This window comes from Octodon degus, unplaced genomic scaffold (genome assembly GCF_000260255.1).
Source record: "Octodon degus isolate 3935 unplaced genomic scaffold, OctDeg1.0 scaffold00025, whole genome shotgun sequence".
In the NCBI taxonomy this organism is placed as follows: Eukaryota; Metazoa; Chordata; class Mammalia; order Rodentia; family Octodontidae; genus Octodon; species Octodon degus.
Window position 1 is genome coordinate 393,182 of NW_004524601.1, and position 11,890 is coordinate 405,071.

The 11,890-nt window shown below is 48.8% G+C and overlaps 1 pseudogene; it reads right to left on the bottom strand.

Moving 5' to 3' along the window:
* Positions 1-7,582: 7,582 nt before the first annotated feature.
* The window catches only part of LOC111816025, an 18,125-nt pseudogene continuing 13,817 nt past the window's right edge, over positions 7,583-11,890 (bottom strand).

Sequence of the window (11,890 nt, forward strand, 5' to 3'; positions counted from 1 at the left end):
AGACACTGAGGCTTAAAGAGAGAGATTGGGAGACTTGGCCGAACTGGTTTCGCCTGCAGGGAATGAGGTGTGTATGTCTCGAGACCCCACCTGACCCATCGCTGCCTCGACGTTGGTGCACAGCCCTGACTCATACCTGACTGGCCCAGCTAACCAGGGAGGGCAAATGTGTGAGTTCTCGGGCTCTGGGATTAGGACTCCCGCAAGCAGAGAGGCAGGGTGAACAGGGCAGACTGAGCACTGAGGGCAGTGCCCCGCCCGCCTGAGCGTCAGCTTTCTCTGCCACCCTTACTTAGCTCAGTGCTGTGAGACATCTGCAAGGTCTCAGCCCGTGTGCAAATGGGAAAACGCCAGCCCGGGAGTGTGGCAGTCACCAGGGAGCAGGTGCTGGTCAGGTCAAGTGTGCGATGACACCACCACACACTGGCAGCTGAGGTGAGGCATTTCTAGAACTCTACAAGAGCAATACCCAAAGGAGCTGGTTGGCTTCCCCAAGTCCACTGCGACTGAGGGGCAGACAAGATGGATGGACACTCACCACACACAAGGACGAATAGAAAAGCAGCCGGTCAGAGGCAATCTCTGCACAGCAGGGTTTGTCCACCCAGCCACCCGCAGACACAGGGGCTCAGGGCTCAGAGGCAATCAGCTCCTAGGAACCAAGGCTGAGCTTCGCTTGAGAGCCACACACTGGGGCCTTGAGGGACACAGGTCTCTGTTGGAACATGGCGCCCACACGGAGCTCACTCACCTCCAAGGAACCTGAGCTCCTGCTCAGGGAGTACAGTCAACTCGACTGCATGTCGTGTTTGTGTGAGTAGGACTACCCACTGCGCGTGTACACTTTATCGAGTGGGCTTGTTGTGCGTTGGTGTGTGAGCAGACTGCACCCAAGGAGAGCGCCTGTCGTCTTATCTGTCCATGTCTCTTAGGCTGCTGCAAGGTGCTCGAGAGGCTGCGGCCGCTAACACAGCCTCAGCAGCCTAGACGATTGCAGAACAAATCGATTCCTTCCTAAGATTCTAAACAAACCACACCAGAGCTCAGTTACGGTTCCTTTGCAGGATGTGCTCTTGCCCTGTAATGGCTCCCAAAGCAGTGGAGGTCCAGAGGGGAGAGCATCTTGTGGCAACATCTTGGGCAACAACTTTCAAAGTTCCTGCAGTCAGAACAAACTCAGCGAACACCGAACACCGTGGCAGGGCGGGAGCTGTCACAGACCGACAGCGCCACTCCACCAAGCGAGGGACAGCCTTGTGGGGAGAGCACAGGCAGCCACCACGGTCTGAATTTGGAAATTCAACCAGACAACATCTAAAAACATGTTCCTTTCACAGTTGTGGTTGCATCACAATAGCTCCTTGGATTCCATCCAGGATTCCATCTCGCTTTTCTTCCAAAATTCACTCTTCAAAAATGTATGTGCGCACATATAGACATGCATGTCATGAAGCAAGACATACAAATAAAAGACTACTATTCTTGTGATTTTCCACAATGCAAAAATCTGTTGAACGCCAGTAGATTCGCAAGCTATGTTGGTTCACTGGACTTATTTCACCAGTACTCTTGGTTCACTTGGAGTCATGACTGGTGACTGTAAATTTTTTGTTCCACTTCAATCCTAATCACTAGAATTTGTAGCACTCAAACTATGCACCTCACTTCAAATGATTACATTAAATTATGAAGGTTAGAAAGTAGTAAAGGCCCTAGGACAGTGCTGGCAAGCCTTGTAGAGCTTTCATGAATACACACAGCCCAGTGTGGCACATGTGCCCTGGGTTTGCCACCGCTGCCCAAGAGTCCCTGAGAGTCAGGTGGTCAGGTAATGCAACTGCCACAGGAATAGCAAGGTACAGGACCCGGAGGCATTGAGGTTGGCAGTGAGGATGGCAGGGAGGGTGGTGCCGACTGAATGCAGGGACCAGCAGGAGCTCAGCCCTGGCCAGCTCCTTGGCTGAGGCCGCAGTGGTTCATGGGGAGTGACAGGCCCCTGTACCGTGCTGCAGTCTGAGATGCCTCTCCTTTGTGAGTGTGCTCCAGTCCAGTGCAACAATTGCGGTTCATAGTCATGCCCAGGCAAGACAGGGTGACAGAGTGAGGGCACTCCCAGGTGGAGAGACACTCTAGTCCAGTGTCACCACTGTTACTCTACCCAGAGCCAATCAGAAAAGTGCCATTTGCAATTCTTCACTTGACTCAGGTGTTATAAGGGACCAGTCAGAGGTGGCCTGTTCAATCCTTCATCTGTTACTTTCCTATCAGCAGAAGCCAAGCCAGTGTTTGACAGGACAGTGTGCTCATGGCTGTCACCAAGTAAGTGTTTCATAGGACTGTTCGATGCCTTGTTTGCAGAGAGGGTGTTGACCTGGGCCCTTCACATGTGAGGACTCTTTTCCCTTGTCCTCAGGGCCACTGTGAGCCTTCGCACCTGGCCACTCTTCACCCTTAGTACCTGTGCACCTCACAGTCCTTTCTGTGTCACCCATCTGATTCTCTGTTTGGACCCAGGACTTGGAAAGAAGCTACACAGCCTCCTGGGGACGAGCTTGTGTCCAGCTGTGCCTAGGAGCCAGGAGTTGTTTCACATACCACCAGGGCTGGATTTTTAATTCACATACTTCCTGCTGATCTCCATCACCCCTTTTACACACACACACACACACACACACACACACAGAGGCACACACACACACGCATGCATGCGCACAGGTGATAGAGATAGTCACAGTAACCGAGGCCCTATCATAACCACACATTGTTCGGGCATGAAACAGAAAGATTCACCCCTCATGCTGCGATTCATTTTGACATTTTCGTCATGTGAAAAGGAGAGAGAAAAAAAAAAGAAAGAAAAGGAGAGAGAACTTCCCGTTCTGAGAGACATTTGCATAAAGTCACTTTTCTCTAATTCTCCCCTCTAAGGAGCTAACTGCCCTGGCCAGAACCCAACAGATTATCACAGTACAACCAAGAACAGACGGCCAGGGGCCTGCAATCAGGAAAGTACCCTGCTTCAGGCTCTGTGCTGTCTTTTCACGCCCATGGAGCCAGCGCGGAAGCTAAGGCAGGCCGGGACCACCGACTGGCCTAAATTTTAAAGCATAAAAAAAGAAAAATGACAAACAGGTAAAACTGCTCTCTGCGGCCCAAGGACCAGGAAAGGGGCATCATGTAGAAACCCAGTCAGGAGGTCCCCATGCTTCCATGCAGCAGTGACAGGTGCTCTGCCTCTAGCAAGAGGGGTAGCGAGGACTGGGCCTCTGTCTAAACCCAGGCAGGGGCTGCATCTTCAGCAGGAAGTGGGAATCAGATGGGGGGACCTCTAGGTCTGCAGGCCCACTGCCACAGGGAGCCCCAGAGCACCTCCAAGCACAGCCAGCTCAGGCAAGAGGGACGTAATCCAGAACATAACAGGAAGATTCTTAGTCGTGGATGCATTTGATACAAGACCAAGGCGTGTGCTAAGCCATTGCCAGGGGTGAAGGGGTCGAAGGCAGCTTTCCAGGTTCTGGTATTTGGCAAACAAAGAGTTGGACATGACACATGATGATAAGGAAGGGACAGCAACATTTAATGGTGTTTACTTAGTTGATGGTGGGCTCACACTGGTAGAAAGGAAGATGGTACAAGTCCTAAAGACACTGGGTGATTAAAAGTTTTTATCAAATGAGCACCTTCAGTGAACACTATTTTTTAATAATCACATCTTGGGGTTGGGAGATAACTCAGTGGAATAAGCATTTGCCTGGCAAGCGAAAAGACCTGAGTTCAATTCCTGGTTCCACCAAAAAAACAAAAAAAAAAAAAAAAAAAACAATAATCCCATCTTATCCCTTCACAAAGATGTACCATGGTGCACACACCCATTTCCCAAAGAGCAAGCACTTTGCTTGCTTCCAATTTTTAGAATTACTTTTACTACAGACAACACTAGAGAGAAGTGTTGGCATGCATCTTTTTCTAGATTTCTGATTTTACTCCTTTACAAGAAGAATTATTAGGGTCCCAGTGTCCAAGAGTCATTCCTAACTCTCCTTAAAATAAGATAAAAAATGATAAAGTAAAAAGGTCAAGAAAAAAACTATTAAGATTCAATGAAAGCAAGCTTTAATGTTCAATGGTTTGTCCAATCTTGCAAACCTGTATCCGTTAATCTGAGCAACACACTGGATGATAAAAATCCATAGTATAACAAGCATTGTTAATATTCTATTGTTCTGAAAATATGTACCATTTGTATTGTTGTATGTTATTCTGTTTCTGTCTTCATTTTTGCTGTTTGTTTTTGTTTTTACTCTTTAAAATAAAATAACACAAAATTTTAAAATAAGGAATTGAGTGTAACAATTTAAATGGTATGTCGGGTCCAGGTGCCTCCCGTTTGGTCTGCCAGCGTGTGACTTACAGGGTGCTGGTTGCCTCGGCTGTGCCTGCTGTGCTTGTCTTTCCCAGGATTCCCTCCGTCACAGTTGGATTCATGAGACGCAGTCCCTAGCATGAACCTCCAGTGAGCGCCTGGTGAAGAAAGACCCCTGCAGGAGGACCAGGCATACCGTCTCTGCCTCCAAATAGTAGGCCTTTGGACAAACATGGGAGATTGGCCCCGGGCGTCACCCCGGTTCCTGCCAGTGGAGGAAGTGGTCAGTCAGCCCCAAGGGCTCCCCCTACACTGAAGCCACAGATGCATGACCCAACAGTGGGACATAGGACGGACACTGTTTCATCCCTCCCCCAAGTGTCAGCAGTGAGCATTTTAGTGGACAATGAAAGAACAGGATTAGACATGGTGACACTTGGGTGGAATCCCAGATCTCAGGGAGGCTGAGGCAAGCGGATTGCCAAATTGGAACTCACACAAAGCAATTTAGCAACTTAGTGAGACTCTGTATTAAAACAAAAGTAAAGGACTGAGAATGCGGCTCAGTGTGAAGGCCTTGGGTTGAATCCCCTGTACTCCCTCTCCTAAATAAGCCTGATTAAGTGACTGATGGAGAAAGAGACTGACCCAGCCTGCTCCTGGAGCCTGGTAAGCATCTGGCTCGGGCCACAGCTGCTCAGCACAGGTCACTGACGCTGCACACCAAGTCACATGTCGGCATTGCTACAGGGCACTGCAGGGCCACCTCCATCCCACAGCTGCCCTCTGGAGGCTCAGAGGATTGAGCAGTAGAACAGCAGTTAAATGACAGCAAGGTCTTCTTCACTTGACCCTTGAGTTCAAGCCTGGATGTTTTGCACACAGGGTTCAAAGATAACTGTCACAGCCTGAGGTTTCTGATTAACACTGTCCTGAAGGGGGCCTTGCAGTGTGCCTCAGTAGTGCCCTTAGAAGGGTGACCATGCACTGCAGGGACCTTGCTGTGGCTGAGCAACTCTGCACAGTGAGACCTACCATGCTGTCTTTATCCACTCAGCTCTGTGGCTGTTTAGGTTGGCTGCACAGCTTGGCTACCTGGAAAACTGCTCTCAAACATGAAAAATCAGAGATGCTGGGCACCGGGGTGCACACCTGTGGTACCAGCACTTGGGAAGCTGAAACAGGAGGGTACCTGCGGATTTGAGGTCAGCCTGGGCTACACAGTAAATTCGAGAACTTTATGGTGAAAACTTGCCATAGATAGACAGACAGACAGACAGATAAATGAAATCAGGTGCAGTACCTCTACCTTTGCCCTTTCTCAAGAACAATTTACTCGGGGCTGGAGAGATGGCGCAGTGGTCTAAAGCACCTACTTGGAACAAGCTTGGCAAAGCACAGGGACCACGGTTCAATCCCCCAGCACCACATGCCAGCCAGCCCCGCCCCCTGGTGGGCTGAGCTGGCCACACACACACACACTAAATAAATGTTAAAAAAAAAAAAAAAACCATTATAAAAAAAGAACAATTTACTCATTTCTGGTCTTTGGTGGTTCTATACAAATTTTAGAGATTTTTTTTCCATATGAAAAAGGCATTGAGTCTCTCTCTCTCTCCCTCTCTCTCTCTCTCCCCCCCCCCCCGTTTCAGTGTGGGCACTGGACCCAGGGCCTTGCTCCCACTAGGTAAATGCTGTCCCCTGAGCTGTCCCCAGGTCTTACTTATCATATCAACAGGGTTCTTCTGACTGGCCTTGGAGGCCTTTATAATAATCTGGTAAGTCTACCTCTAATTTCTTCTAATATAAAAGAATCACAAATTCCTAGTAAACAATTTTGAAATGCCTAAAACATAGTATAGAAGCCAGCACTAATTGAATGAGCACAGGAACCACGTGCATGCAGAAAGCATCAGATCGGAACGCATGTGAGCCGCAGCCAACTTTCCCCTGACCTTCATCCCAGCCTCCTTTCCCTCTCTCTCCTTTGAAAACCAGCCCTGAGTCCAGCCCACACTGGCAGCTCCTTCCTTCTCTCACCCACAAGCCTTTGGCCTGATTGGACCAGGGATTTCTCTCTCTTTTTTTTCCAATTTGTGTATAATTTTTGTGTACAGTGGCCACTGCAACAGTTTTACATTCTTTCCCCCACACGCTCATACATATAATAAGCATTTACATAACACTGAGTCATTTTTAAGCCAGGTGATAAAGGGTACTTTATTTCTTCCTTGTTAATACTTCCTGAAAACTAAAAGGAAGAAAGAGACTAAGCAGGGGATGCTGAGCTACAGCAACATGTTCTGGTAGCATGCTTCTCCACCAGTACCGCTCCTCAGCCCTGGGACTTCAGGCCCCTTACGGACGGTAGATCCCGTCAGTGGCTTCAGAGGCACCAGGAGACAGTCCACGCCAGCTGTACTAGAGTGACAAAACAAGAACTAAAATATACACAGTTGAATATTTCTTTGATAAAAACGTAATTTTGGCAAATTAATTTACCAAAATGCATAAGAAGAAAACATCATTCTAGACATAGAGTATATTGTTCAAAGCATAGCAAAGTCACATGATATAGCTAGATTTTGGGGGGTGTTACGACTAGATTTTTAGTATAATTTGTTTTGCAGGAGAATAATCGGTAGTGGCACTTGTAGTTCCTTTTTCAGTCACTGAATATGCAGCAAGCACGTCCAAAACGTAGATTCTGTGCAGAGACGCTGCCTTGCTACAGCATTCACAGTTTAAAGTGAATTTTTGGGCTCAAGTGTCAGGTGCCTCTTTTTGTATAACAAAGTAGAAAATGTAAGAAAATGATGGATGGACCTATTATTCTGTAGAAAGCAAGTCTGAGTGTGTAACTGCTGGGGATCTCAAGACACTAGACTCTGCAGTGTCTCAGGATCTTCAGACGCCAGAATCGACCTTGGATACCAGGTGTCAACCATTTACCAGCAGACAGCCTCTAATGAAAAGAGCCGTGTAAAGAGTGCCCGGTGACAGAAAATCGCCATTCAGAGCACTTTATAACTCATGTCACTGATCAACTTTTAAAGAACATTAGACCAGAGCCCCAAAATAATATTTTAATTCTGAGAAACAGCCAGCCTTGCCTAGTTACACGCACGTGTGCTTGGCAAGACAGTACTGACGTTCTCTGCCTAGAGCACAGAGTTCATTCAGAGTGACACAGAATCAGAGGGAAGATGTGTGGGCCCTTCAGGACGACAGTTTCCAAGATGAATGCTCCTGCTCAAGGCTAATGTCAGTCGCAACAAACAGGCGCTGCACACCCCGAACCTCTCTGCACCTCTCAGAGGGGCCAAAGCTGGGTCTTCAGGATCACATACTCCACTGTCAGGTAAAGGATGGAGAGTGTGGTGCAGTGTAGGAGTAATCTGGAACTTGCAGCAAACACCGGGAGAGCTGCAGCACTGTCTGGCACTTCTGCTGATGCGCTGACCAGGAAGTAGGCCGTTGCAAAGGTTGCTGGTGGCTGACCTCATCCTCAGGGCTGGGACGTCTCCACCGGCAGCAGGAAGGCTGTGAGGTCCTGCAGCTGAGGGGCCTTTGCCGCGGGGCCCGGACCCCACCAGCCACATCATACGCCTGCTCCAGGACCGCCAGAAGCTCTCTGTCCAACAGGTCCACATGCAGAGCCAGGTGCTGCTGTGCTGGCAGCCCGCGGAGGGGTGGAAATTCCTTTCCAGAGGCAGAGTGGCTTGTTTTAAAACACTTAACAGTCCATCCTGGGAAGGCTTCCCATGCCTGGTATCTGGCACATCCATGAAAATAAATTCTCGAGAGGCCAGAGAATCCAGATAGACAGAGTCAGATCTCCACTCCTGCGCGAAGCCACCACTTTTCTCGTGGAGGAGGCAGAATTCAAACTGGCCGTCCCATTTCACACTGCCATCCACAGTGGTGGTGGCAGCCACTGTCCCCAGCACACACTGGTGTCCCTCATTGCTGACACCTCTCCACGAGTCTCTGACGAGCTGCTGCAGCCCTCCTCCTGCTTCCTCAGGCCCAAGGAGGACTGGCTCTCCCACACAGGCCTGTGCCTCCCACACTCTGCTTCATCTTGCCCAGCCGTCTCAGTGCTCCCATTCACGTGCTTTTCAGACTTGCCCTCATACTTCACGAAGCCCAACCCACAAGCGCTAGACAGGGAAATTGGTCCTCTGTGAGTACGTCTCCAAGGGTGACAGACAAAAATTGGTTCTTGGGTCTTTGCCAGAACCATTATCTCTTCTCTTTGGTCACCAGACTTAGAAGTTGTAACTTATCAGAATCATTCAAGTTCGATACTGAAATCAGGTTACCACCAGCATCAGCTTCTTTAAGAACAGTCCTTGCTTCTTTGGCAAACATTTCGAGGCTGCTGATTACTGCTCACTGCCACTGGTTCCTGTGCAGCCGCGCGCTTGGACCAGGGCTATCTTAATAAAATGTTCGTATTGAAAAAAAATGTTCATATCGGCCCTGGTGAGATTATTAAGACACTGAGCACAAATACAACACTATTTACCCTAACATAAATGCTAAGTTCTGAGAAAGAGAATACCTGACTTTATGTGGCCAGGAATTTGTTACTAGCCTGGATAATGGAAGAATGTATGGAAAATTTTCCAAATACCAGCAAACTAAATAACACACTTGTAAATAAGTGGATCAAAAAAAATTAAAAGGAAATTGGAAGCTGGGTTTGTATGCACAGGTGGTGCATACCTGTAATCCCAGCACTCTGGAGGCTGAGACAGGAGGATCACCATGAGTTTGAGGCCAGCCTGGGCTACACAGTGAGTTCAAGTCCATCCTGAACTACATAGGGAAACTCTATCTCAAAAAAAAAGAAAAAAGGAAGTTGGACAGAAATAATTAAGTTAAAAGAAAAATATAAGAAGATAAGGGATGCCACTATAGCAGTATCGAGTAGGAAATTTAGAGCACTGAATCCCTAGAAATTGTCCGGGTGGGAGGGGCAGCACCAGCAGCCAGTTCCGAACACTCAGGTTCACCTCCTCACTGGTGGCCAGGCCGAAGGAGGCCATTTGTTCCAGTCAGAAGGAAGAGGGGCTCACCCAGCACGGGCTCTGAGGAAGCACAGGGACCCTATTCGCCTCAAGTCCTGTTTCCCTGAGTCCAAGTATGCAAGGGACGGGTGGAAGAACAGGAGAAACTCCCCTGGAGTATCTCGTCCTCCCTGGCTCTTCTCTTCTCCTCCCTTCCCTGTGGAGATGAGGCTGGACTTTGGTCTCCTGGTGCCTGCCAGGACCTGCTTAGTCGAGCTTTTGTCTGGGTTGGGGAGAGTCCCAGAGGGGTTATGCGCAGGCCTGAGGAAGTTTGGAGACACTGTTTTCATTTAGAGAAAGAAAAAGAGATTTTAAAGCTTAATTTTTCTGCGCTGATGGCAATAGGAAAACAGAAATCAAAGGGGCATACAAAGTGTTTGTTTGTCTGTCTTTTTGAGATAGGGTCTTGCTGCAGTTCAGGCTGGCCTTGAGCTCACTTTGTAGTCTAGGGTGGTCTCAAACCGGCAACAATCCTCCCTGCCCCAGTCTCTTGAGTGCTGGGATTGCAGGCATGCACCACCACACCCGGCCCATACAGAGTACTTTGGAAGTAACAAATATGTTCGTTATTTTAGTGCTGATGGTACGCCAGGTGTGCAGGGTGTGTGTGTTGTGCATGTGGACGTGTGAGAACATGGCAGAGCACACGCCTTCGGGCAGTGCAGCACATGAGGCTAAAGCAGACACTGGCACTGGGCTCATGGAGCCTCACCCTCCACCCTCCTGAACCTGGGCACACCCCCGACCTTTGTCCCAAGGCCAATAACCCAGAGGCAACAAGAAAAACAAAACCCTCCGGTCCGCTTGGAAAGTTCTGAAGTTGCAAACCAACTTGCCTGTGTGCCAGACCCTCCCGCAGGACCTGTAGGAGGCTTTCTGTGCAGGCAGGCCCCGTACGCTGCTGTGCTACCGATCAGGCTCTGGAAGCCCCAGTCGGAAGTGCCCCGTGCTAGTGCGACATTTTAAATTCACCCCACCGCCTTCAGCATTCTTGCCGTTCCCCTGCCCTCTGGTGCCAGCCTGGCCACGCTAGAGCACCTCACTGGGCCTCAGTTTTCCTTGCCTTCGTGCACCACATCCATCTGAGGGACATGGGACCTGGAGCTGTGGGTGTCGTGGCGACCCGAGTGCAGACGTGACTTGTCGCAGCCTGAGCCTTCCGCCAGCATCACCTTCCCCTTCCCCAAGCAGCCTAGGAGGGGAGTTGAGAGGCACAGAGCAGAAGGGCCCACGCACTCTGCGGTGGGCGCAGAGGAAAGTGACTGATGCCACAAATAAAAAACCAAGAAAACGATGCAAGATGTCAGTCCAATTATTTCACCAAATAATTAAGCTACAATAGACTAAGTGTTATACTTTTAAGACTGGATTGGATTTTCTCACGAGCAACGTGTGGCTTAAACAGACAAATTCAGGCAAAGGGCACCAAGACACCGGAAGCAGAAGAATGAAAAAAGACACAAAGCAAGGTTAAAGCTAAAATATCAAGCAGACCATAATCACACTGTGAGGTACTATGTGCCTCTCCTAGTACTTATAAGGAAGACAGAAAACCAGGGCAGCTATAGGATATTGGAACATAATTCATAATTTTGACCTAAAAGACATAAAACTTGATTAGTCGACAAACATAAGCGTGTTCCATAAAATGTGTAGCTGAATACTGGAAGACCTAGCTTAAGAATTCAAAGTGGCACCCTAAGGAGAACTGGGAAGGGGAGAGTGACGGGCTCTGTCTCTTGTAAATGAATGCTGCTGAGGCCGTGCTATGGAACCCAGTACCGAACGGAGAGCCACATACTCTGCCTCTGGGCGTCGGGAGGCAACCAGCTTTATGATTCCGGAGGCTGATGGGGGACTCACTCCCGAAGCCTCAGCCCAGGGCCACTTTGGGCTGGGTTTATATAGGCTCACAAGCAGGAGACACAAAAGCTTAAAAGGGTGGTGAACTTCCTTTGGATAACTCCACTTATTCTTTGTGGCTGAGCAGAAGGTCCTTAAAACAAGTTAGCCAGCCAGAGCTGGGTCAGGTCATCTCTGCTTGGCAGCTGGGTGTAGTCAGTCAAGGCTGAGTCTAACAGATGAGCTCCGTGGTAGGCTGCATGATCTTATTTTGCCCTAATATGGTGTCAGATTACTAGTTGATTTTTACATTTTTAAATTTTCATCACAGCCAGGTGTGTGGACATGCAATAGTCCCAGCACCCTAAGGCTGAGACAAGAAAGAAGGTAGCAAGGTTAAGCCCAGCCTGGACTACACAGCAAGACCTTCTCTCAAAAACACACAAAAAAGATGCTGTTGTTTCTGTCTCTTTTCTAGTCAACCTATTAATAGATTTCATTTAGTTAAAACGACAATGACAACAATGATTTCCTGGGACTGGTGAGATGGCTCAGTGGTCTAAAGCACCTACTTAGAACAAGCTTAGCAAAGCACAGGGACCGCAGTTCA